Source organism: Balaenoptera physalus (genome assembly GCF_965194825.1).
Source record: "Balaenoptera physalus genome assembly, chromosome: 3".
In the NCBI taxonomy this organism is placed as follows: Eukaryota; Metazoa; Chordata; class Mammalia; order Artiodactyla; family Balaenopteridae; genus Balaenoptera; species Balaenoptera physalus.
Window position 1 is genome coordinate 61,821,011 of NC_138890.1, and position 24,597 is coordinate 61,845,607.

Consider the following 24,597-nt stretch of genomic DNA (forward strand, 5'->3'; position numbering starts at 1 on the left):
CTGAGGTCATGATCCCAGTGTTAACACCAGAGGAAAGAGGTTCCAGTTGCTAGGGCCAAAGTAATTTGTATCTTACTCTATTCTACATGCATGCCAAAGGGAAACCTGCCCTTTTTTAAGAAAAGGTGTTATGCCATGTTACCTCAACATTCCATGGAGGTAGATGGTGCTTCCCATTTTATAATAAAACAGGCCAAAAGAGGTTAAGTAGCAGCTCTTTAGTGGTGAAGCCAAATTTTATTCCAGGCCTAATTCCCAAGTTGATTCTCTTTCTATATCTGCTTGCGTTTGAGTCAATAGAATGGTCCAGATGGAAGAGCAGAAACTAAGCCTCCCCACCTTGATCTTGCATACCTGGCACCGGGTAGGAGAGCAATAACCTCATTCAAGAGCAAGTCAGAGGCTGGCTCAGTGGAGTAGGGCTTCTAGGCTGTATCAAAACAGAAGAGGATTTTTGTTTCATTTGCTTTTCCCAAAAATGGAGGTACTTAGAGCTCCTATTTGGTAGCTTAGGAAGCCTAGTTGAAGTATCAAGGTGGTACGTGATTTAATTTCTCCAAATTTGAGAAGTCAATGTTTTTTAACAAAATTGACCAGTAAGGGAACCTACTGTGTCACTTTGCTTTTTCAGCATACTTTTGCCCAGTTTCTCATCTGATTTAGATGATAGCCTTGATGAAACCCAATCACCCTATGGGAAGGGGCAGACATGCCCATGCATGGTGGAGGTACAGTTTTTTCTCCTGATGCATTCCTAGCTGCTGTTTGAAGTCAAAAGTTAGAAGGCAGCACAGTAGTGCCAATTATGTGGGCTGTTGTGCTTGCCTGTCTGGGCCTGCAGCACTTGCCATCTTTTGTTCTCTGGCTCCAGTTCTCATGCCATGGGCTCCCAGACAGGCACAGTGTATTCAGGGCTGAATGCCAAGGTGGAATTTAAGCTTCATGCCAGCTTCTCCCTTGTTGCCAATTTGAGTGAGCGCCTGCTGGGACTCCTACCTGCCAAGTCCCACCCTGGTGGGACTGTGCCTCCCAGGGACATAGGAACTGACCAGCCAAGAAGTGTGGAAGCAATGGGTGCCAAAGTTATTAAGGGTATGGCTGAATAACTGGCACTAGAATTATATGTGAAAACCATTTATCTCCAAGGTTCTCTGACAATAAGCTTCAAACGTGTCTGGGAACTCTGCTTCAGGTAGAGTCTGAAATTGCTTGACAAGCTCATCCTGGGGTTCAGTTAAGAGCCCAGGACAAAGAGCCAGCTCTTTGGACAAACATCTCTGGTTCTGTCTCTGCCATTAGTTGGACTTCTGATTTCAGGTAAGTCCCTTCCTACCCCTCAGTTTCCCTATCAGTGTAAGGATGACTTTGAATCTAAGTCTTTCCAGCTGTAAAGCTATCAGGATATAATGGTGAGCAGGAGATCTGACATCTGACTGGAAAAGAGATCCTGCCAGTAAGGCTTTGCCCATGTCTCTGAGCAGCAATTTCCCTACCTGTAACAATGCCTACTCCATAAGGACTGTGGTAAGGATTAAATGCAGTAAGTCACGTGAAATACACATAGTACAATGCCTGGCACTTAGCAAGGGCTCACTCAGATGGGAGATGATCCTAACCTTGGTCCTCAGGAAGTAACCTGGGTGAGTTTGCAATGGCAACCACGAGGTGGTGCTAGAGGTAAGGATACTGGTTGTGGAAGAAAGTTGCTTCTGGTGGGGAGATTTCTGACAAGCATTAAGAGGTGACTGGGACAGCTTGCTTACCTTTAAAATTTGGCTATATGGAGAAGGGAAACTACCAAAGGAAGTAGGGATGAGTGAACAGAGAGGAGAAACAGGAGTCTCAATCTGGGCTTCAAGCTACCCAGGAAGTAGGGATGAGTGAACAGAGAGGAGAAACAGGAGTCTCAATCTGGGCTTCAAGCTACCCATCTGAAAAATAACGACAATAACATTTGTTGGACAGTTACCATGCACCAGGCAAGGTGCCATGTCACATGCATCATCTCATTTAATCCTTAGAAAAACAATGTGCTACATACTGCTGTATATCTGCCCATGTGGTTCCAAAGTCAATGCAAATACAGGTCGTTCCTCGCTCAAGAAGAGAACAGGTGCTGGTACTGCTAAGAAGACAAGTCGACTCACCTCACCAACCTCTGTGCCTTCAGAGACAACCAACAACTTGGAAAGCAACTGGAAGGCATCCATCTAGAAGTTACGTCCTTCCCCCAGGACACACACCTTTTGACTGATCAGCCCAGCTTAGCCCACAGCCACAGTTGAGAATGGATAAAAGGAGCTCCCTTGGACTCTAGAGGATCCCTGTAATTTATCCAGCATCTTCAAAGAAGCATGTACACACATAACGGAATTTCTCAGCGACTAGGGCATCTGCCCCTACTCTTAAAAACACGTTGTCAGTAGGGCAATTAATGAAATTGGAATGTGGACTATGGATAAAAGTATTGTATCAATGTTAAATCTCCTGAACTTGATAACTATACGTGGTTATGTACGAGAATACCCTTTTTCTTAGGAAATATACACTGAAGTATCAGGGGGTTTAAAATGAGACATTCACTAAGGGAATTTTTGAAATTTCAGAAATATGGAAGAAAAACAAAAGCATCATTTAACATTTTAGGGTCATCATGAACGCCCATCATATAACAGTGTGATATAATGAGTGTTTAGGTTCTAACTGATTCACAAGGTATCTAAAACACTTTAGTTTGATTTTTCATTCAAGTTTGGTTTTTACTCAGAATTTGGGTTTGACTCAGACATCAGCATCTAGAAGAGTTCATTCTGCTGCAGGGTGCGCAGTTGAGGAGAAACCCCTACTGAGTCAGCCAGAGGGGCAAGGGGGCTGAGCCTGGGAATTGGGCCCAGACTGGAAGGAAGCGAGCAGAGGCAGTGCCAGGAGAGGAGTGCTGTCCGTCACACTCCTCAGAGATTAAATCAGCTTTGGGGTTGGACCAGTGCTAGGTGAGATGAGACAGTATGAAGAACAGGGCTTCTTGGGGGACCCTTGACCCCTGGCTCACTGAGCAACCAAGGGGGTGATCGGAAGAAGGGAAAGCTGTATCTGAAAGCCTAAAACCCATTCACAGAAAGGACAAGTGTCATCAGACTCTACTTGTTTATCTACAGCCACACCCTTCTGTTGCCCCATACTTTCACTTCTTAAGGAATCATAATTTTAGCACTTACAAGGGCCCTGGACCTTACTATTCCAATCCCCTAATTAGGAATAGGAAAGCTGAAGCCCACAGAGCAGCACAACGACCTGTCATGTTCATGCAGCAGATGACAAGAGCCAACATGAGCAGCTGATATTACAACTCCAAATTCAGTACTCTTTAACACATGGAGGATCTTGTTATTCTTCATCTAAGCCCCTTCTCCCCCTTGTTAGAGATGAGAAAAGGGAGGATCAGAGAGAGTAAGGGAGTGGCCTGAAGCCAAAGACAGAGCTGGGAAGGGAAAGGTGGCCAACATCCAGGTGGAGTTATGAAAGTTGTTTTGAAGTCACTTCCCTGTGAGTCAGGGTTGGCTTGAGTGTGTAGATTAACTTGCTTCTCCAGCCCCCAGGGTTCCATATTAGCCCCATCTAGGTTTCCCTTACAGTCAGACTTCCGGCTCTTCCACTTGGGTGAGATACCCTGCCTGGGCTCAGCCTCTTCTGCTTCGTTCTTCATCCTAACCCAAAGGAAACCTAGGGGGCAAACCCATTTTCAAGGAAGGCTGGAGATCAGGAAAAGAGGGTGGAAACTTCAGAGAGAGGCCCTGCAAACAGGAATGGCAAGGATCTTCTGAGGTAAAGGCAAGATGCAGGAATATTCTGCTACATGGGGGAAGGGAGGTGGGAGCCAGGCTTGAGAACGAGGAGAAATCAGGGCTTGATGCTGGAATGCCTGCCCCAAGCTATATGGCTGTCCAGACCTAAGTACTGGGATGGCCAAAAAGTTCGTTTGGTTAAGGAATACATGGTTCAATACAGTTCTTGGTGAAAATGAAAAATGTGTCTTTTATTTTTGCTTAAAACCAAATGAACTTTTTGGCCAACCCAATACATTCCCAGGCTAGGCTGAGGAGTGGGATGGACCAATCACCTCACATCACAATTCCCACTGGAGGGCCTGCAAAGGGGGACTCTATTTGTAATAGGACAGGATGTCACCTGAGGAAGAGGAGTTGCATTCCTGTGCTCAGGGCTAGAGGCCCTCCCTCACACCCCTGTCTAACTTGGATTCTAGAGAGAGATGGCAAGGAAGGGGCTCTGCTCCTCCCTGGGGAGCTGAGCAAAGGCCCTCAGAAACTCAGTCTCCTCCAGACTCTGTTTCCACAGCCATAGCTCATTGCCACCTCTATTCCTTACATCGTGCTTGGGTTAACTCTGGTCTCATTCCTTCATTCAGCAAGCATTTAGAGACATTTCCTGTGTACTGGGCCCTGTGCAAGATGCTAGGATACAGTGGTGAAAAACAGTCACTTTCCCTGCCCTTCAGCACTTACACTCCAGCAGGGGAGACAGCAAGAATGACAATAAAATTGAGGGGTATTAGAGGATGAGGGGAGGGCACCCCTACTTCATCTGGGGGTGGCCAAGCTGCCTGGTGAGCCAAGGTCAGCCTGGAGAGGTGAAAGGCGAGTTTGGAAAGGCAGATGCGCTGGTCCTGACTTGACCCAAAGGCCAGGAAACCATTCATATTTTAGGACACTTTTTTCACCCTGCTATCACTTTTGTTCTTGATTGTTTATTAACAGCTTTATTGAGGTATAATTTACAAACTATAAAATCAACCCACTGTAAGTATAGCTTGGTGATTTTTTTGAAATAAATTCGTAGTTGTGCAAACATTACACAATCCAGTGTCCATCTCTCAAAAAGGTCTTTTGTGCCCCTTTAGTCAATCCTTGCTCACTCCCAACCCTAGGCAACCAATGATCTGCTTTCTGTCTCTATAGTTTTGCCTTTCCTAGAAATTTCATGTTACTAGAATAGTGCAATATGTAGTCTTTTACATCAGGTTTCTTTCACTTAGCTTCCTTCATTTAGATGGATTTTTTACATCCATCCATGTTGTTGCATGTTTGCTGCTTTTTATTGTTGAGTAGTATGATACAGTAAGAAATATATATTTGGTCTTTGTCCCCTGTTCTTGGTACACAGCTTCTCTAAAATCCCTGGAATCTCTAAAGTGATGAGTGTCTTTTGTATGCTAGTGAGATGCCCAGATAGTTTCAAGAGGGGGGCTGCTTGCTAAAAAAAACAGGATTACAGGGTTGGAAGGTTCAGCCCCACCCCAAGAGAAGGGAGAGGGGCTTGAGATCGAATCACCAATGGCCAATTATTTAATCAATAATGCCTACATGATGGTGCTTCCATAAAAATCCCTAAATTATGGAGTTCAGAGAGCTTCCAGTTTGGTGAACACACTAAGGTACTGGGAGGGATCCTTGCAATTCTATATGAATATGAGGATCAACTTTTCCATTTCTGCAAAAAAAAGCCATTGGAACTTTGATAGAGATCACACTGAATCTGCAAATTGCTTTCGGTAGTATTGCCATCTTAAAGATATTAAGTCTTCTAATCCATAAACACAAGATGTCTTTCCATTTATTTAAGTCTCTAATTTCTTTTGTTTTGTAGTATTCTATGTATAAATCTTTTACTTCCTTGGTTAAATTTATTCCTAGGTATTTTATTATTTTGGATGCTACTGTAAATGGAATTTTCTTAATTTCCTTTTTAGACTGTTCACTGGTGTCATTCTGATTTTGATTTTCATTTTCCTGATGACTAATGTTGTTGAACATCTTTTCATAATCTTTTCATGTGCTCATCAGCCATTCATATGTCTTTTTTGGTGAAACGTAATCTTTTATTCTTAATCTCCCACTCTATTTCTAGAGTGGAGAGAAGGGGAGTCCCTTTGTCTCTCTCACATACTTTCTCCCTTCTTCCATTTCTCTTTACTTTCAGAAAGTACTTAACAGGTGGAGGGATAACATAGTGCAGGGGGTTAACAACACAGACACTGAAGCCATATCTAGGTCCCACTCTGCCATATACTAGCTGCATGACCATACTTAACTTCTTTCAGTTTCTTCAAGGTTTAAATAGCGTGTTTTGTTAAATAAACTAAGCTTTTATTTCATTTGTTACATAAAATAACTACAGCCAACTACAGCCAAGCATTGTGCTAAACCCTACAATGCAGTCATGAGCAAAAGAGCCACTGAGCTTCCAATGCATTATTCCAGTGAATATGAAACCCTAATTGCAATTAACACCTGAGGGAGGGCCACAGGTAAATGTCTGTCACAGGGCATTTTGACCTGGCTGTCAGCTTTTCTGAAGACACTGGTGCTTTAACTGAGCACAGGAGATGTTAGCTAGGCAAAGAGGAGGAAGAGCATCCCAGGCAGTGAGAACATGTAGGGGGTGGCAGAGAGTACAGCTGAGGAGGCAGGTGGAGAGCAGTGTGGATGAAGCTCAGAGAATGAAAGGGGAATGTGGTGGAAGATGAAGCTAGAAGAGGCCAGCATGGGCAGACTGGGTTGAGACTCAAAGGCTTTGCTGAGAACTTGAAATTTTATTCTGAAGAATAGAAGCCGCTGAGGTGTTTTAAGCAGAAGAGTGACAAATTCAGATTTGTTTTTCAAAGAGATCCTTCTGGACACAGTACAGTTAGAGAAGAGAGCATGAGGCTGAGTCCTGAAGTACTGGAACACTTAATATCCAAATAGAGCCTTGTATGTCAAAATGTGTAAGCAATGAAAGAGAGGCCTTCAAGAAGAGATGATCACCTACAAGTCAAATGCTGCTGAGAATTACTCAAGGAAGATGAAGACTGAAAAAAATCTACTGAACTCAGAGTCAGAAGGTCCCTGGTAACAGCTAAGGAGCCCCCAAACACTGCTGCTCAGATCTCAGAGTCTGTCTGCCCTCTCTGCAGCCCCACAGCCACTGCGTCAGGACTTCCCCCCCGGCAGATCAGAGCAGGTCTTTCTCATTAAGCTTCTTAGGAGGATTCCCTGGCAGCTCTCCTGGCTGGCTGCACCAGTACATCATGGGGCCAGGCCAGTTTGACCATGTCTGCCCATCTCATCTAACCCACCTCACCCATTTCGCTCCTCGGGAGCCAGAGGTACCTACTGGGTGCCAGCATGCAGGCAGCCTCATGCCATGGCTAAGTGCTACTCTGAAGTCAGACACCAGTTCCTAACAGCTCTACCACTAATCAAGATCTTGGTGAAAGATTTCTTTCCAATTAAAAAAATTTTTTTTTGAATTTTTTTGATTTTTTTGATTTTTTTTTTAAATTTTTGGCTGCGCTGGGTCTTCATTGCTGTGAGGGCTTTCTTTAGTTGCAGCGAGCGGGGGCTACTCTTCATTGTGGTGCACAGGCTTCTCATTGCAGTGGCTTCTCTTGTTGCGGAGCATGGGCTCTCTTGTTGCGGAGCAACTAAGCCTGTGTGCCACAACTACCGCGCAGGCTTCAGTAGTTGCAGCATGTGGGCTCAGTAGTTGCGGCACGCGGGCCCTGGAGCGCACGGGCTTCAGTAGTTGCAGCACATGAGCTCAGTAGTTGTGGTGCGTGGGGCTCTAGGGCACGCAGGCTCAGTAGTCGTGGCGCGCGGGCTCTAGAGCACAGGCTCAGTAGTTGTGGCGCGTGAGCTTAGTTGCTCCACGGCATGTAGCATCTTCCCAGACCAGGGATCAAACCCGTGTCCCCTGCATTGGCAGGTGGATTCTTAACCACTGCGCCACCAGGAAAGTCCTGGTGAAAGACATTTAAATGGCCGAAACTGTTTCCCAATTTGTAAAACGCTGTGACAATGAAGCATGTTATCAAATACTCCATCTAAGGAATTAGCTATCATAGGTTCATAGTCATTCATTCAACAATTGTTTATTGTGCAAGTAATAGGGATATGACAGTCAACAAGACAGACGTCATCCATGTCAACACAGAATGCCTAATCTAGTGGGGGACCCAGTCAAGCAAAGATTCAGTGCTTCGATGGGAAAAGCACAGGGTGCTGGCAGAGGATTAGGTGGGTGGGGGAACAAAAGTCACACCCCTAGTCTTGATAGGGAGGGTTGACTTTTCTTTGGGCAAGATCACTCATTATAGCATAAAGACAGGGTTGGTGCCATTGGCAAGAGAAGGTTTGGTTCCTGTCCTTAAAGAGAATTTAATTTGGTTGAAGAGGCAAGCGCAGGAAAACAGCGAGAAGAAAAATGCAAAGAAATCCTAGGCAACTGTCATACTGGGTGTCACAGTCGCTTTTTTTGCAAAAAGTCTCAACTTATCTATACTCAGGTTCCAAATATCCCCACCATACAGAGGCCTAAAAGCTGGGCCCCAGGGCCACTGGAGTATCTGTGTCTCTCAAGACAGGGAGCAGCCCAGGACCGCTACTGCTCCATAGGATTTTCCCAGGCTCAAAGCCCTCTCACCCAGAAGTGAACACAAGGCCTGCCCAGCAGAGGTCTGGGGTTCCTGCAAATTCTGTAGCTGGAAAGGAGGCTGCCGGAGCTCCCCAGCTTCTCTCAGGCCTTCCTCCTCTGCTAGGTTCAGCTATAAATAGCTTGCTGCTTTCCAGCTGGGAATCTCCCAGCCCTGCAACGAGTAAGCACCGCCTTCTCACCCTGTGTTGCCCTCAGCCTAGAGCAGAAGGGGGTGGTAGCTGGCAGGTGTAAGGAGACTAGATGAGGGAAGGGCAAGAACCACCACCCCAGAGAAGCTGGCCACTGGACTACATTACCCACAATCCCAGATCATAACTGGAAAGAAGAGGCCGCTGGGGGCCTGCAGCCTTAGGTAGGAACAAGTCCAGAGGCGTCCTAGTCCCTGGGTGTGCAGCCCAGGCCCAGACCCAGTTTTTTTTTTCCAAAATCTAACCCCTAAACCTTCAGTCATGGGCCTTAGAGATCATCTCCTCTCCATGCACCCAATTCACAGACACTCCCTGAGGCCAGGGAGACAGACAAAACTCCTTCTATTTTGGCCTTATTCGCAGTGTGTGCGTGTGCTTACCACCAGAGACTGGAAGTCTGTGAGTGATTTTATTCTGGATCAAGTCCAGAGGCTTCTTAGTGCCAAAAGCCCCCTCCCTGGCATATTATTTGACTTGTTACTCCCAAGCTCTGAGCTTTTTTATCTCCCTGCCTCACCTGAGGAGGAGCAAATGCTCACAGGTTGGTCCATGTTGCACTTCTGGAAGCACTGGGGGGTGGGTGTTCAGGAACTGCTGCTGGTTTGGTCTCTGCTGAGATCTGGTCCCTCTCCGAGCTTTGCTCATCTCCCAGCAGATAGATCAGGGTAATCACGTAGCTGAGGCAGGTTTAAGTCCCTGGAGGCACTGTTCCAGGGCCTGTGGGGGCCTGCTGGCTCCTGCAGTGGATAAACCAGAGCTGTCAGGCTGAGCAAGTGAAGCCATTCTGGGTGGTGAAGGCACCCAGTGGGCACCACTCCAGACCACAGTGGCACTGCAGGTGTACACCTGCCCCGTCTCTGTCTCCCCCACCCCAACCTTCCAACTTTCCACACAAACTATTCATGTTGGGTTCTGGGGCTCATGAAGCTCCAGACCACAGGGAGCGTAGCAGGTGAAGATGTTAGCGGCTGGACCTAAAGTCGGGGACCCCTGTCCAAAGTGAAAAGGCACTGTGGCTACCCTGACAACAGGGTCCTTTCCCTCTTTCCCCTCGCTCAGATATAATAACAACTCTCACATACTGAACCAGGCAACAGGAATGCGAAGAGAAGTTAAGATCGAATCGCAGTCTCAATAAATAACCGATGTGTTAGGTGCATCCCAGGCCCGTGGGGTGGGAAGGACTTCCAGATGGCCAGAGGCCTGAAACAAGTAAGGGGTGAGTAGCAGTTCTACCAGAATGGTGTGGGAAGGGCATTCCAGGCAGAAGGGACAGCTTGAGTAAAGGCAGGGAGGAGCGAGAAACAGCAAGCAGGGAGGAAGGCAGGGCGAGAGAAATACCGAAGACCGACTAGCAAAATGCTAGCGGAGGCGCGCGGCGAACGACGACAGGCCCTCACAGCAAGCTTAGGCTTTAGGCCCCGGGCCGGGAGCCGCGGGAGGAACTCCAGCAAAGTCAGCTGCTCTTAGAGAATTAAGGGAAAAAGCGGGACAAAATATAAAACCGGTGGTGAGAGTGGGAACCTCAGACCCTCTCGGGACGCCCAAGTCCGCCTGTCCCGCGTTTACCTCAGCTAGGCCGGGCCGCGCGTTCCCGGCCCCGCCGCCGCCCCCTCCTTGGCAGCGGGTCCCCTGGCCGCCGGCTCCCGGGCGCGGGCGGACCCGGAGGGCCGAGCTCCCGCCCACAGCCGCCCGCGGGCCGCCTGCCAGACACGCCGGGAAGGAAGGGCCTTGTATGGGCCTCAGGCAGGGAGGAAGCGTCTGGCAAGGTCCCGGGAGGAAGCGCCATATATGGCGAGGGGCGGGCCGGGGGCGAGGAGCGCGCCAGGGGCGAGGAGCGCGCACGGGATGGAGGCTGCTTCCGCCGCCGCAAGGCGGAGCCGCGCCGCGCCGCGCCACCCCACCCCCACCCCGCGCCAGGCCCACTATCCCCCACCCAACCCCTCCTGGCCCGGGAGGTACGCACAGCGCCCGGCACAGCTCCCTCGGTGCCGGAGCTACGGGAAGTGGGGGCGGGAGGCGGGGTCCAGGCCGCCTTTGACGCCTGACCGAGCCGAGACTGATTCCCGGTTCCAGGCACTTGCTCTGTGACCTTGGGCAAAACGCTTTAGTCTCTGAGCCTCAGATTCCTCTCCTCCGAGGGGTGGGGATAAAAATGAGAAGGATGCCTGTTAAGCACGTCCGGGAGCGGCACGGCCCGCAGGGGCAGCGCATTCACCCTAACAATTGTGTGTGGCGGGGATGGGGGCGGGGATTCCCAGTCCCCTGTTGTGTCCTTTTAGCCTCTCCCTAGCCACTTCGGTGCCTGGGGGCTATGTGGAGCTGACGCCTCCAGAAGATATCTTTCCAGAAGAAAATGGGGCTACCTTAGGGTCTAGAGTTTTCCCTTCCAAGCTGTGGGATTCAGACAGACGGGGTTCCAATCCCAGCTTCTCCCCTTCCAGCTGACTGATGCTGGGAAAGCTACTTACCTTCTCTAAATCTCAATTTCCTCATCGGTAAAATGGGGATAATAATTCTTGATTTGCAGGGTTGTTGTGGTAATCAAATGAAACGAAATGGGGCGTCTGTGAGTGTGTGTGTGTGTGTGTGTGTGAGAGAGAGAGAGAGGGAGAGAAAGAGAAGTGCTTGACTCGAAGTAGGTGCTTAATTCATGTCAGTTCCTCAGTTCTCTGTGCACTTTCCCAACTGGGGGATGGGGAGAAGGAGATAAGAAGGGCTAGGTAAGCTTGGCCATTCTTCCTGGAAGTCCTGCCCTCTTGGAGGAGACTGTCCCTTCTTTGGCATCTATGGGAACTTGTTGCCAATATTTGGTGCTTCTTCCAGAGGCGTATCTGTGCCTCTAATGCTCCCCTTTCTCAGTTCAGCCACCACCCCAATGACCTGCTCTCCTTGCCTGCTGTTCTTCTCTACCTACCCCAGAGCCTAGCTGACCTCCTGGACAGGCTGGCAAGGGCAAAAATAACCTGGAGGAAGTTGAAGTTCCCATCACAGCCAGAAACTGGTATCTAGGACATCATCCCCTCCCACACCTGCTGTCAGTACCACACCCACACATTTCAACAAGAGATGGGTATCAATCTCAGAGAAACATTCCCCAATCCTCCCTTTGGCCCTGCCCTGCGCTCATCTGTTCTGCCTGTACTGGAGTTCCGCTTAAATCTAACCTGAACCTTCTTGCCTCTCGGTGGCAGACCCATCCTGTAGTTAGCAGCCCCTAAGAGGTTCCAGGCAAGTTTGTGGACACACACAATAGATGTGTCACCCACGGCCTTGTTTCCTTTCATCCTGTCGTTGGCATGGTAACCTTCCCTGTAAAAGTTGCAGCCCTCAAGGATGTTTTTCAGTTCTAGCAGGGACATAGCTCCTTCCCCCCACCCCGTGTAGATCACAGGGTGACATGTAGCTGTGTCATTCTGGCCTCTTCCAGAATGGGGACGTGGTGCTGGTGGCACAAAAGAAGGACTGGTTTATGGAGGGCAGCAAAGGGCTTAAGGGAGATGCTGATTGGATCTCTGAGGAACAGATTCCTTCTGTCCTACATGTTGATTCTTGGCCACCCAGAGAAACCAGCTCTGAGGCCCAGAATATTTAGGGAGCCACTCAGGATCTCATGGTGAATGATAAACACACATCTTCACTAAAATCAGGCACCCAACAAATGGCATGATGGCCGGTGCTTAAACCTGTAGAATAAGCTGATAAACTAAAAAGCCTCCAGAATCCAGTGATTTCCTCTCTCCTCAGTCCCTCTGTGGAATAAATGAATATTTATTAACCATCTCCCGTGTTCCAGTTTCCCCATATATTATTTAAACTAATTCTTCCCACAGTCCTTTGAGGGAGGTATTAGAACACATTTTACAAATGGGGAAACTAAAATTTGGGCGGAGATCTTAAGCAACGTAACCAAAACTACGTGGCCGTGGAGTGGTGGCACTGAGACTGGAACCTAGGTCTTCAGACTCCCAATCCCACACAAAAGTCCTGTGTTCCTTTGTATTTGTGACTGTGCTACTGATAACGAAATCCTTGCCCCCAGGTCCCAAGGCATTGCCTTTCTAGGAGGTCCTCAGGAACGAAATGGGCATCAGCATCAGTCTCTGTGGCCACGGGGTCCTGCGTGGCCCTGCGTGGCACAGCAGCAGCAGCAGCAGTGTCCTCATCCTCAAACCTGTGTCTTCCCCCTGCCAGCTGCCTTGTCTCCGTCATGGAGTTTCCCCAGCAGAGGGCAAGCCGAGGGAAAGTGGTTCCCAGCTGCCAGCCTCATCTAGACAAAATTGCATTAGCGCCAGCCCCGGCTTCGTCCCTCCGGAGTGAGCACATACGGGCTCCCCCGCAGAAGGGAGGGGCAGAGAGACACAGAGCAAAAAAGGAAACTTCCATTTCTTTCTCTGGCCGGGAAGCACTTGGCTTCGAGCTGCCACTCATCTTGTAGGTGGGGAAGATTAATACTCATCCTCTGGAGATAATAGAAGTCTCTAAAATGAACCCTTGGGCAAGAGGTTTGCTAGGGAGAGAGGCTAGTAGGAAAGCCCGAGGTTTGAGTGCAGCAGGAGGGAAGGAGAGGCAGTCTGAGGAGGGAGAGAGGCCCCTGATCTCCTCTTGTGCTCTTCTCTGGGTGTCATTCTTCTTTCCGTGGGACTTCTGTCCTTTTGTCCAAAAAGACCAGAATAGTCATGTCCTGGCAACTGGGGCAGGGTGAGGGAGGAAGCAGTAGGAGGGGGAACTATCAGATTGTCACCTCAAGCAAAACAGGGAATGCGTTAATATTATTAATAGTTAATAGCGGGTCAACCCCGCTTCATTTATTATCTCATTTAATAGATCCTACTGTTATCCCTGTTTTAGAGAAAAAGAAATTGAGGTTTATGGGGCTCCTCAATGACAATAGCTCCCAATGGGAGTGGGCCAAGCACTCAGCAGATATGGTCTCATTTAATCCTCACCACAAACCAGTGAGACGGAACCATTATGCCCATTTTCTCCAGGTGAAAACTGAGGCTCAGAGAAGTAGGGAACTTGCCTGTGATCACTAAGTAATGTAAGTGGCAGAGTGAGGGATTAGAATTTGGATGTGTGACTCCAGAACTCATGTGCTCAACACTGTCTTGCTGCCACCAAGGCTTCTCCATACCTTCCGGGACTCCTGCTCACATAGCCTGAGACCACAAATATCTGCCCACACCTGCACTTCCCTGCGTTTTGCCACACAGGTGAAAACCCAGCCAGGAGCATTCACTGGGTTTAGTTCAGACTTGCCACCAGCATCTTTCTAGGGCCTGGACGGATGGGCCTGGGTAACACGGGGCCCTGTGTCTTGGGGCTCTGGCTCCCATCCAGACTCCCGAGGTGGGAGGAAACCTAGAGAAGACATTACCACCCTCCGCTTGCCTTGAGATTTCCCTAAGAGATACAAAGATGTATAAATTGAACAGCCCTCAGGAGGTCTCCTTAAGACCCAGGAAGGTGCTTCTTGCAGGAAAGGATGGTGAGCCCAACAATTTGAACCAGTGAGACCTGAAAGCAGCAGTCTCTCCAGCTGCGCAGGCTCCCAGTGGCCTTTCTCAGAGGCTCCTCTGCACTGTTACATGAGCAGACTCCATCGCTCCCACCCCCACTGCTGTGGAGGTGGGAAACACTTGGAATCCTGAGTCAGAGGCAAGGTTCCACTTCACTTTCCCTGGAACAGCAAGTCAAGGATGCAGCCGGCAGTGTATTTGGAAAGGAAGGGCAACTGGAAAGTGAAAAAGAATAGTGCTCATTTCCTTCCCTACCATCTCTTTTATTTTAAAAACATTTTATGTATTTAATTTTTATCACACCATGTGTGATGCACGTTCATTGCAGAAAATACATGTTATGGAAATGAGGTTTATTAGTGTGAGTGTTCCTCCCTTTTTTCTCTCCTAACTTACCCGTCCACCAAAAGGTTTCCAGCTCAGAATCCAATCCCACTTTCCCACTTTCCAGTTTAGAGGGTTCAGTCTTTGCCAGCCCAGTTCCTGGACATTTTGTGATGCAGAATCAGAACTGGGGGGAGGGAGTAGTTAGAGAGAGATGTAGAGTCTGAGAGGCTGGGAAAAGGAAGGACTTGGGCAGAGAGGCTAAACTGATCTATTTAATAAAGAACAAGGAAGGAGAGGGAGAAGGAAAGTTAGAAGGGAAAAGTAGGGGGACTTTTATGAAGTATTGCTGTGGGGCATTAAGTGGACTCCCCGTAATTCCCCAAGTAGAGATTGGAATAACTCTGTATTTTCTGGCTCCAGGATCGTAATTCCTTATTTGCAATTCTTTATTGCAAACCTTGTAGAGCTTTGACCATGTAGAAATCCAGCATTTATTAGGGTTCCATACAGGAAAGTACAAAATATCATTATCCGATAAGTGAAAGAAAATAGTCAAGTATTTATCCTGCCTTCTTTTTTTTTTTTAAAAACAACTATGATTAAGCCTAAGTTTATCATCGACAAATTCTGGCTAACAAATGCAAATGGAATGATAGAATTACAAAATCACCATTTAGTAACCTCTAATGAGGTAATAGATTTAGACAAGGATCATCAGTAATCCAGGGATTCCTAAAACCATTGGGTGGTGAAGGATGGAAGGGAACTTTATAATATCAATAATACTTGAACTCACCAATTAATTTTAACATCACAAAAAGAGAGACACCCAAGAAAACAGAAAACATATGTTTACATAGAAACCTGTATATAATGTCCATAGCAGCAGCATTATTTGTAATAGTCAAAATGGAAGCAACCCGAATGTCCATTAACTGATAAGTGGATTTCTAAAATGTGGTATATCCATATAATGGAATATTATTCAGCCAAAAAAAGGGGGATGAAGTACTGATACATGTTACAACATGGGTAAACCTCAAAAACATTATGCTTGGGGCTTCCCTGGTGGTGCAGTGGTTGAGAATCTGCCTGCCAATGCAGGGTACACGGGTTCGAGCCCTGGTCTGGGAAGATCCCACATGCCGCGGGGCAACTAGGCCCGTGAGCCACAATTACTGAGCCTGCGAGTCTGGAGCCTGTACTCCGCAACAAGAGAGGCCACGATAATGAGAGGCCCGTGCACCACAATGAAGAGTGGCTCCCACTTGCCACAACTAGAGAAAGCCCTCGCACAGAAACGAAAACCCAACACAGCCATAAATAAATAAATAAATAAATAAATAAATAACACCCCCCAAAAAAATTATGCTAAAAAAATATTATGCTAAGTGAACGGAGATACCAAAGGCCACGTATTTTATTGTTTTATCTACATGAAATGTCCAGAATAGGCAAATCCATAGAGACAGAAAGTAGATTGGTGGTTGCCAGGTGCTGGCGGGTGGGTGGAATGGGGAGTGACTGCCAACAGGTACAGGATTTCTTTAGGGGTTGATGGTAATGTTCTGGAATTAGGTAGTGGCAATAGTTGTACAACAGTGTGACCATATTAAAAACCACTGAATTGTACACTGTAATTTTTATGTTATATGAATTATTTTTCAATTAAAAAATAATATCTAGAAAATTAAAAAGAGAGAGAGAGAACCAAAAATTATGTCTCTTGATATATTGCAGAAGCAAGTACATAGCATGACCTAAAAAGTGAACCTGAATTTGATCAAACCTCTAGGTATAAAAACGAGTTTGGGGGCTTCCCTGGTGGCACAGTGGTTAAGAATTCACCTGCCAATGCAGGGGACACGGGTTCGAGCCCTGGTCCGGGAAGATCCCACATGCTGCGGAGCAACTAAGCCCGTGCACTGCAACTACTGAGCCTGCGTGCCGCAACTACTGAAGCCCACACGCCTAGAGCCTGTGCTCCGCAGCAAGAGAAGCCACCGCAATGAGAAGCCCACGCACCACAACGAACAGTAGCCCCCACTCACCGCAACTAGAGAAAGCCCACGTGCAGCAATGAAGACCCAGTGCAGCCAAAAATAAATGATAATAAATAAAAATAAATATTAAAAAAAAACAAGTTTATAGGAAATTCATGGGATAGAAGGACATAGTAAATAACATTATGAGGGGAAAAAAGTGCAATCTGTCAAATCTAAAAGTGGGGAATTCTTCAGTACAAGTAACTTGGTTTCTTCAATAAATAAATAGCAAGGGAAACTAATATGAATGAAAAGAAACTTAAAAGATGTATCAACAAATGAAAAATGTGGTCTTTTTTAGGTCTTGATTCAAACAAAGGAACTTAAAAAATACTCATAAAGATATATAGTGAAGTATTTTCAGATGAAATTAGGTAATGTCTGGAATTTGCTTCAAAACAATCCAGTGTGTGATGGCAGGGAGTGAGGAAGGGAGTGAGGAAGGCAGTGTAGACGAGACAAGACCAGCTGTGAGTTGACAGGTGTTGAACTGATGGTTAGATACAGAGAGGTTCACTACATTACTCCCTCCTACTTTTGTGAATGTTTGAAAAGTTAAACATACACACATAAAAATGAAGCTTGATTTATCCATGAAATTGGGGCATATTTAAAAGTTATATATTATTTAAAGGAAAATGGGCTAAGATCAAATAATTGAGTTTGAGGTCACTCATGCTTTATTGAAAGCTGAAATTAAAGAACATGTATAAAATCTGAAGTGACCAAATTATTCTTATCATTATTGTTATTATTGCAATAACTAAACTGGAAATGGAGCGGGGCGACCAGGACCCTCCCAAGGAGGCAGGAAGCAGTGCAGCCTTTCGAACACCCAGAAACACAGTCAAACTAAGTTGTTGGCCTTCTGGCCCCAACCTGCTTTTCCAGCCCCGTTTCTTGCCCCCCACCCTTTCCTTGCTTTCAGGCCACACCACCATTAATTCACAGGTTCCTGAACACCTTGACTTTCTTGCCTTTGTACTTGTTATTGCCTCTGCCTGCAAATCCCTCTCCTGTGAACACCCCATCTTCCTCCTACACGCTGTTCGCCTCCTCCTTCCTAGGATTAGTCACTCCCTGCTCCATACACACCTCTATCACACTGTGAGGCAATTATTTATTTCTAAATCTCCCCCCACCCAATTCTGTGATGGCCCAGACTCTATCTTGTTTATCTCTGCATGCTCAGGGCCTGCTTTCTGTCAGGCATTTGGTGAATGTGTTTTGGATAACAGACTGACTGAGTAACTGAGGAGCAGCACAGACTTTGGATGGCCCGGTGCTCCGTGTGGCCCCAAGAAATTTACCCAGACTTGGGCTCTCTCCCAAGATATGCCTGCTAAACTGGGGTACAACAAAGCAAACAGTCTGATCCAAGAACAAACAACAAGACCACCTGGTTAACACCAACCCAGTTATAAGCAAAAGAAAGAAGTTTAAGAGAAAAACTTGGAGCCTAGTAGTATGCATGAATTGTGTATTGGAAATGGGGACAGAGAGATAATTTGGTGACGGGGGCAAGAGCTCAAGAGTTCTTGAGAAATAGGGTGGCAAGCTAATAAAACAACACTGCTTTCTGACTTTTAAAAAACCTACAGCCCCCAAATGTAGAAGCCAGCAGCAGCTCCCTGATGCTTCTATCCTGCCAGCCCCAATGGACAATCCACCTACAGGGAATATTAAACAGCCAACCTGTGTCCTCTCAACAAAGAACCTAGAGCCCTGAGTCACTACAAAATCTTTCCCTTCTTTTGTTTTCAGCGCTCTTAACACCTTACAACTGAAGGAGCAGATCTGTGAAGGGGGAGAAAATACTCCATCAGAGGACCTTCATAAAGATGACTACATCATACCAGATTCTAGAAAATAATTATTTGCTTACCTAGTCTTATTTTTTCTTTTTCTTTCATAAATACTTTCTTCTGATGATTTTTTAAAAACCTGCTTACTTGGAAAATACAGAAAAGTACACAAAATTAAATTAAAATTTCCCATAATCCCACCAGAAATAACATTAACATTTGATGTATGCGTGTGTGCATGTGTGCATTTTATATAACTGGAATCATGTCATATAGAGCTTTATATATTTACCACTTAGTATATTGTGGGTATTTTTTCAGGTCAATAGTTATTTTAGAACATGATTTATAATGACTGCCTAGTAGTCCATCATATAACAATTTACTTCAGCCATCACCCATAGGACATTTATGTTGTTGCCAGTTTTTCTCCATTACGAATAATACACTGTAATTAACAGCAATCCTGGAAGAACTGCTAGGTCAGAGGGCATGAACTTTTTTTAAAGAAATTTAGTTAGTTAGTTAGTATTTTTGGCTGCATTGGGTCTTCGTTGCTCTGTGCGGGCTTTCTCTAGTTGCAGAGAGTCGGGGCTACTCTTCCTTGCGGTGCGCGGGCTTCTCATTGTGGTGGCTTCCGTTGTTGCAGAGCACAGGCTCTAGGCGCGTGGGCTCAGTAGTTGTGGCACACTGGCTTAGTTTCTCCGCGGCATGTGGGATCATCCTGGATCAGGGCTCGAACCCGTGTCCCCTGCATTGGCAGGCGGATTCTTAACCACTGCACCACCAGGGAAGCCCCGGCATGAACTTTTATAAGGCTTTTGGTGCATGTTGTTGAATTGCCCTCAGGAAGGCTTATACCAGTTTATTCTCCCCCCATCAGTGTGTGAGACTTTCGTGCATCCAAGGGCTATCCCTCAATCTACCATGTGTGAAAAAGGTAAGGTGCTTCTATATTTCTCACAATGAATATATATTTTGTAATCAGAAAAAAATTCATGTTCTTTTTTTAAAGAAAAAGAAGTTTTCCCCATTAAACAGATGGGAAACCTGAGGCCCATGGATGAATAACTTTTAAAGTCTTGCTTTTTGAAGCCTGACAGTTGGGTCTGAGGAGATTGAAAAAAAGTATTTCTGGATAGAACCAAGATTCTGAGAAGAAAATTCTAAGGACCTTGGCAGTTTCAGTAGCCAAGAATGAAGTCTGGCTCTGAAGAGAATGAAAGATGATGCTGAGGAGACAATTCAGGGGAGTCATCACAAATTTGAGGGGACAAACTTGGTTCTGAGGCCGCTGGAATGGGATCGGAAGCAGTCACCACTCCAGAGTTTCTCTTTTACAGAGACTTGGGGCAATCAAATTTGCATTTGCATCATTTGTAGGATACTGAGAATACTCCCCAAAGTACTGCTTGGCCTCATCACTGATCTGAGAAGACTTACAAATGGGCCAGGTCGGGTGGCCCTTAGAGTATTAAATAGGTGGTTCTGAGAAGACAGTTTAAGATGGATGATTGGTGTTGAGGTGACTGAAAACTGGTTTTGATAAGGCAGCTGGAGATTCACTGTCTCTGACAAGCCAGTTTGAAGGAATTCAAAGTTGATTCTAAAGAGATTCAAAGGTGTTTGGCGGGCTGGGATGGTTTTGTTTTTTGTTCTCCCAGATCCCCTCCATATGCCCTGGACCAACTTAACCCCAATAGGTGCTTCATTAATTTGTTCAATAAATGAGGCCCAGTTTGGTTCTCTGGAGTTTGGTCTTTGGATCTGGAAAGATTCTAGGATGAGAAGTTGGTTGTGAGCAGAAATGAGCTTCTGAGGAGGCTGAGATAATTTTCTCTGAGGCGGGCACCCACTTATGGTTCTGTGGAAATGGCGACTTCTGGGTTTGTCTGGGAACTGAGGAGGCACTCAGGCCCAGGTGGGCAGCATGATTTACCTGGGTCACAGGGCTGGGAGAACACACTTCAGGAGAGATTCGTTTCCACGCATTTGCCTCCCCAGATTTATTAAACCCCCTCCCTCAAAATGAGTCCCAAGTGAGAGTCTTAGGAGGGACTCCCACCCCACTATCCCCAGGCCTGCTCTTTGGACTCTAGTTTGCAAATCAGCATCATGATCTTAGAGGGCTGTGTTCTCCCAGCAGAGGGGCTGGTCAGAGCCCAGGCTCAAGAGGGTCACCCCCAGGGAGGGAGGACAGGTCTGTAGGACGGAATGAGCACTGGGAAGTCTACCTGGGGAATGGGCACTCGAAGACAGGGAAGGAAAAGATTTTAAAAATCTAGCTGTAGTGAGGTATAAAGGGTTTAAAAATAGCTTTATTTACATACCATAAAATTCATCCGTACGAATTTAAGAATACAATTCAGTGACTTTTAGTAAATTTACAGAGTTGTTCAAACATCACAGTTCATTTTTAGAACATTTCCATCATCCCCAAAATAACAAGCTGATTTGCAGTCAAGATCTACTCTTTTTTTTTTTTTTCTTTTTAATTTATTTTTGGCCGTGCCCCTCCGCATGCGGGAACTTAGTTCCCCCACCAGGGATCGAACCTGCATCCCCTGCAGTGGAAGCACAGAGTCTTAACCACTGGACAGCCAGGGAAGTCCCTCAAGATCTACTCTTACCCCGAGCCCCTGGCAACTACTAATCTGCTCTCTGTCTCTATAGATGTGCCTTTTCTGGACATTTCATATAAATGCAACCATACAATATGCACCTAACTTTTTTTATTATAATGTCTTTAAGGTTTATCCATGTTGTAGCACACATCCGTATTTTGTCCCTTAATGATTGCAGAGTGGTATTTCGTTGTTTGGATCTACCACATCTTATTTATCCATTCACCAGTTGAATAGACATTTTGACTTGTTTACACTTTTTGGCTCTTATGAATAATGGTGCTATGAATACTCACATCCATATCTTTGTGTAAACATATTTTCATTTCTCTTGGGTAGATAGCCAGGAGTGGAATTGCTGGGTCATATGGTAAGCGTATGTTTAACTTTATAAGAAATGGCTAAACTGTTTTCCAAAGTGGAACCTTTTTACATGCCTACCAGCAATGTATGAGGGTTCCAGTTTTTTCACATCACCAACACTTGTTATTGTCTGTTTGAAAAGGGTAACTGTTAAGGATAATTTTCTAAAATAAATCAAGTCACCCTCTCCCCACACCAACCCCAACATGTACCCAGGCAGGCAGCAAGTGCCAGTTTATCAGAGTTGGGAACCACCCTCTGGGCCCCACTGCCTTTTCACCCTCAGGCTGCTGCACAGTCCCAGGCTCCCTTGGCCCAAAGAGGAGAGAGAAAAGATGTAGTTGCAAGACTATCTCAGAACTGAGGGGTGGGAATGTGGTAGGATAGGGTTTGTGATAACTAGTGAGTGAGTGGGGCCCATGTTCTAGAAAATCCATCCAGGTAAGATCCCCTAGGAGATAGTAACAAAATGCAACCTGTACAGATAACCTCTCAGGACTAGTCTCCTGGGACAATTTCCCACACCATCTGATCTTAGCCCCTTCCTCCTTCTGAGGTACGAGCACCTCATCAGTGTGTGACCCACCATCCACCAGGCACCTTTTCTCCTTAGAAGCTGAGGACTTAAGGACATTTGCCAAACTGAATAAATAATGACATATAAACAAGCATACCTTGTTTAGCCCCAGACATATTACCAAGAAGATATAAACAAATGGGAGGGAGTTTGAAATAGAGCAATAAAGATGATGAAGGGGCTGGCTCCGTTTCCATGCAGAAAGATTAAATGACGCAAAAAGTTTTTAGGAGTCTGGGCCCTGACTCTGTGAGTGGCGGGGGGGGAAAGGGGGTGATTATTGCTTTGAGTAAGAGAGAGGGGAGTAAATGGGGACGTGGTGGGAAGAAGGAGCCAGAATGGGGGGGCTCTGGAGTGAATGGGCCCACATCCACACAAAGACTTGTACTCAAATGCTCAAAGCAGCTTTATTTCTAATAGCCCCCAAAGGGAACCAACCCCAATGTCCATGCACAGGTGAGAAGATGAGCAAATTGTGCTATAGCTGGGCAGTGGAATACTGCTCAGCAATAAAAAGGAGTGAACTATTTATACACGTAACAACATGGATGAATCTCAAAATAACAATGCTGAGAGAACCCAGACCAAGACGAGTACATACAGAATTATTCAACTTGTATGAAACTCCAGAAAATGCAAACTGATTTATATAGTGACAGAAAACAGATCAGTGGTTGCCTGGGGACAGAGGTATAAGAAGGAAAGATGTCCAAGGGGTATGAGGAAAGTTTTGAAGGTGATGGATATGTTCATTATCTTAATTGTGGCGATGGTTTCACCTGTGTACACGTGTCAAGACTCATCAAACTGTACACTTTACATGTACCTCAATTGTATTTACATCAGTTTTTTGTACTTTTATATGTACATCAAGTGTACCTCAATAAAGTTGTAATAATAGCAGTAATAATAATAATAAACAACCTAAACACTGAGGAGAATGGACTTATGAGAGGGCTTCCTGAAAAAGGAGATGAGATAGTTTTACTTGGATCTGAGAAGCTGAGCCACCAACTTGACCTAAGAGAACATATCGAGTAAGCTTTGCCTCAAAAGGTTCTCCTAGGTTCTAGTAATGGGAAAAGGGAGATGGGATGAAAAATCACTGAAGTGGAGGGCTAGATTTGCTATTTGGGTGCAAAATCTTATTAGCACCCAAAGGCGTATGGGTAGAATGTTGAAATCTTATTTGCTCAATACCTGCTTCTTTTAGACTTGGTCTCATTCCCCTTAGGACGACTGGGATCTCACTCTGCCCAGTCTTCCCCTCTCAAACTGCATTAAGTGTGGCTGCACCAGGGAAAACAGCAGAGGAGAGAGGGGAACATTGGAGAGAACCCCTCTGACTCCATTGCACCCGTTCCTGACTCCATTTCTTCCTGGGACGTGGGAGCTGTAAGTGGGGGCAGGTAGAAGGAAGCACACCTCAAACCCAGCCTGACAATAGAAGCTAAGCTCTGCCTTTCTGAGTGCTTAGAATCTTTCAAAATGAATGAGGCTGAACATTCCTGAAATTTAAGAGAAAAGAGTACCTCTCAGATACTAAGAGGTAAGGGTCAAGAGTCCTTAGGACCTGGTTTTCTTTTGCTTCAGAATTGAAACCTGTCCTTCGCTGGCCGAGTTCCCCTGCCCTCTCTCCTCTTCCACCCCATTCCTCTCTGTCCCCCTCCACATCCCTGAAGCCCTAGACAATGTCCCTAGGTAGCAATCAATTGTTCAACACTATCTGGGTCCCTTCCCAAACCTCAGCCTTTATGATGATGCGAGTTTTTAACAGCACTGCCTTGTGCCCTTGGTTTTAGATTTCCCTCACAGGAACAGGAGTTGAAATGAACACTTTCCTTTTTCTTTATACTATAGGACTGTAAAATCGGGCAATTATTGAGTCTTGGCCTATTTAAACCATGCAAAGAAACTTAAATTTCAACTGTCAGAACCTAAAGAAACCCTGGTGACAGGACTAATAATAATTAGCTGGCAGGCTTGGCAGAATTTCTCAATAAGCCATCTGCATCAGAATCACCTGGCATGTTAGTTATCAAGGCCAGTTCCAGGACCCCATTCCAGACCTCAGGAATCAGATGCTCTGGGAATGGGGCCTGGGAATCTGATTCTGATACACTGTAACAATGTAGGAGACCCTTTGCTTTAAAGGAACAGAGTGAGTCTCTTCGCTCCTTCTTTCATATTTTATTCTTGCCATGTTTTTTTTCCTTGGGAGCCTGTGATGATAAATTCTTAAGAATGTGTAACAGGCATAGACTTGTTTTCCTGGGCCTAGAGTAAGATGGGGAGGGGAGGTGGGGCTGGGAAGAGGTGTGCCAATGCAAATATTGTCCCATCAGGACGTGGCGATTTTGCCAGGAGGCTACAGGGATGTGCCCGGATGTGCCCGGATGTGCCCGTTGCTAGAGAAGGTGGCTTGGTTCTCCGTGTTCCAGGCTGAGGAGTCTGGTGTCATGGGAAAGGGCAGAGATCAACACTGCTGGTGCTTGAGGGGTAGAATGGAAGAGAAAGAATTGGGTTGATGCCAGGGGATTGCTGGAATTCCCCTGGCTCCAGGAGAGGTGTGGGTTGGTAACCAGGGAGACCCTTAGAGGGAGGAGAAGGTGCGGAGGTAGGTTAGACTTCGATTTCATTCAGGGCCTGTTATCCA

General features: G+C 46.2%; 2 long non-coding RNA genes across 2 annotated transcripts; both read right to left on the bottom strand.

Moving 5' to 3' along the window:
* Positions 1–203: 203 nt before the first annotated feature.
* LOC309657366 lies at positions 204–1,866 on the bottom strand. Its single transcript, XR_014261770.1, has 2 exons — positions 1,764–1,866; positions 204–430 (listed from the first exon to the last, which is right to left on the bottom strand). It is a non-coding gene; the product is annotated as an uncharacterized lncRNA (long non-coding RNA).
* LOC309657367 lies at positions 1,866–10,405 on the bottom strand. The gene is made up of 3 exons (XR_014261771.1): positions 10,248–10,405; positions 9,196–9,415; positions 1,866–1,931 (listed from the first exon to the last, which is right to left on the bottom strand). It is a non-coding gene; the product is annotated as an uncharacterized lncRNA (long non-coding RNA).
* Positions 10,406–24,597: the final 14,192 nt, after the last annotated feature.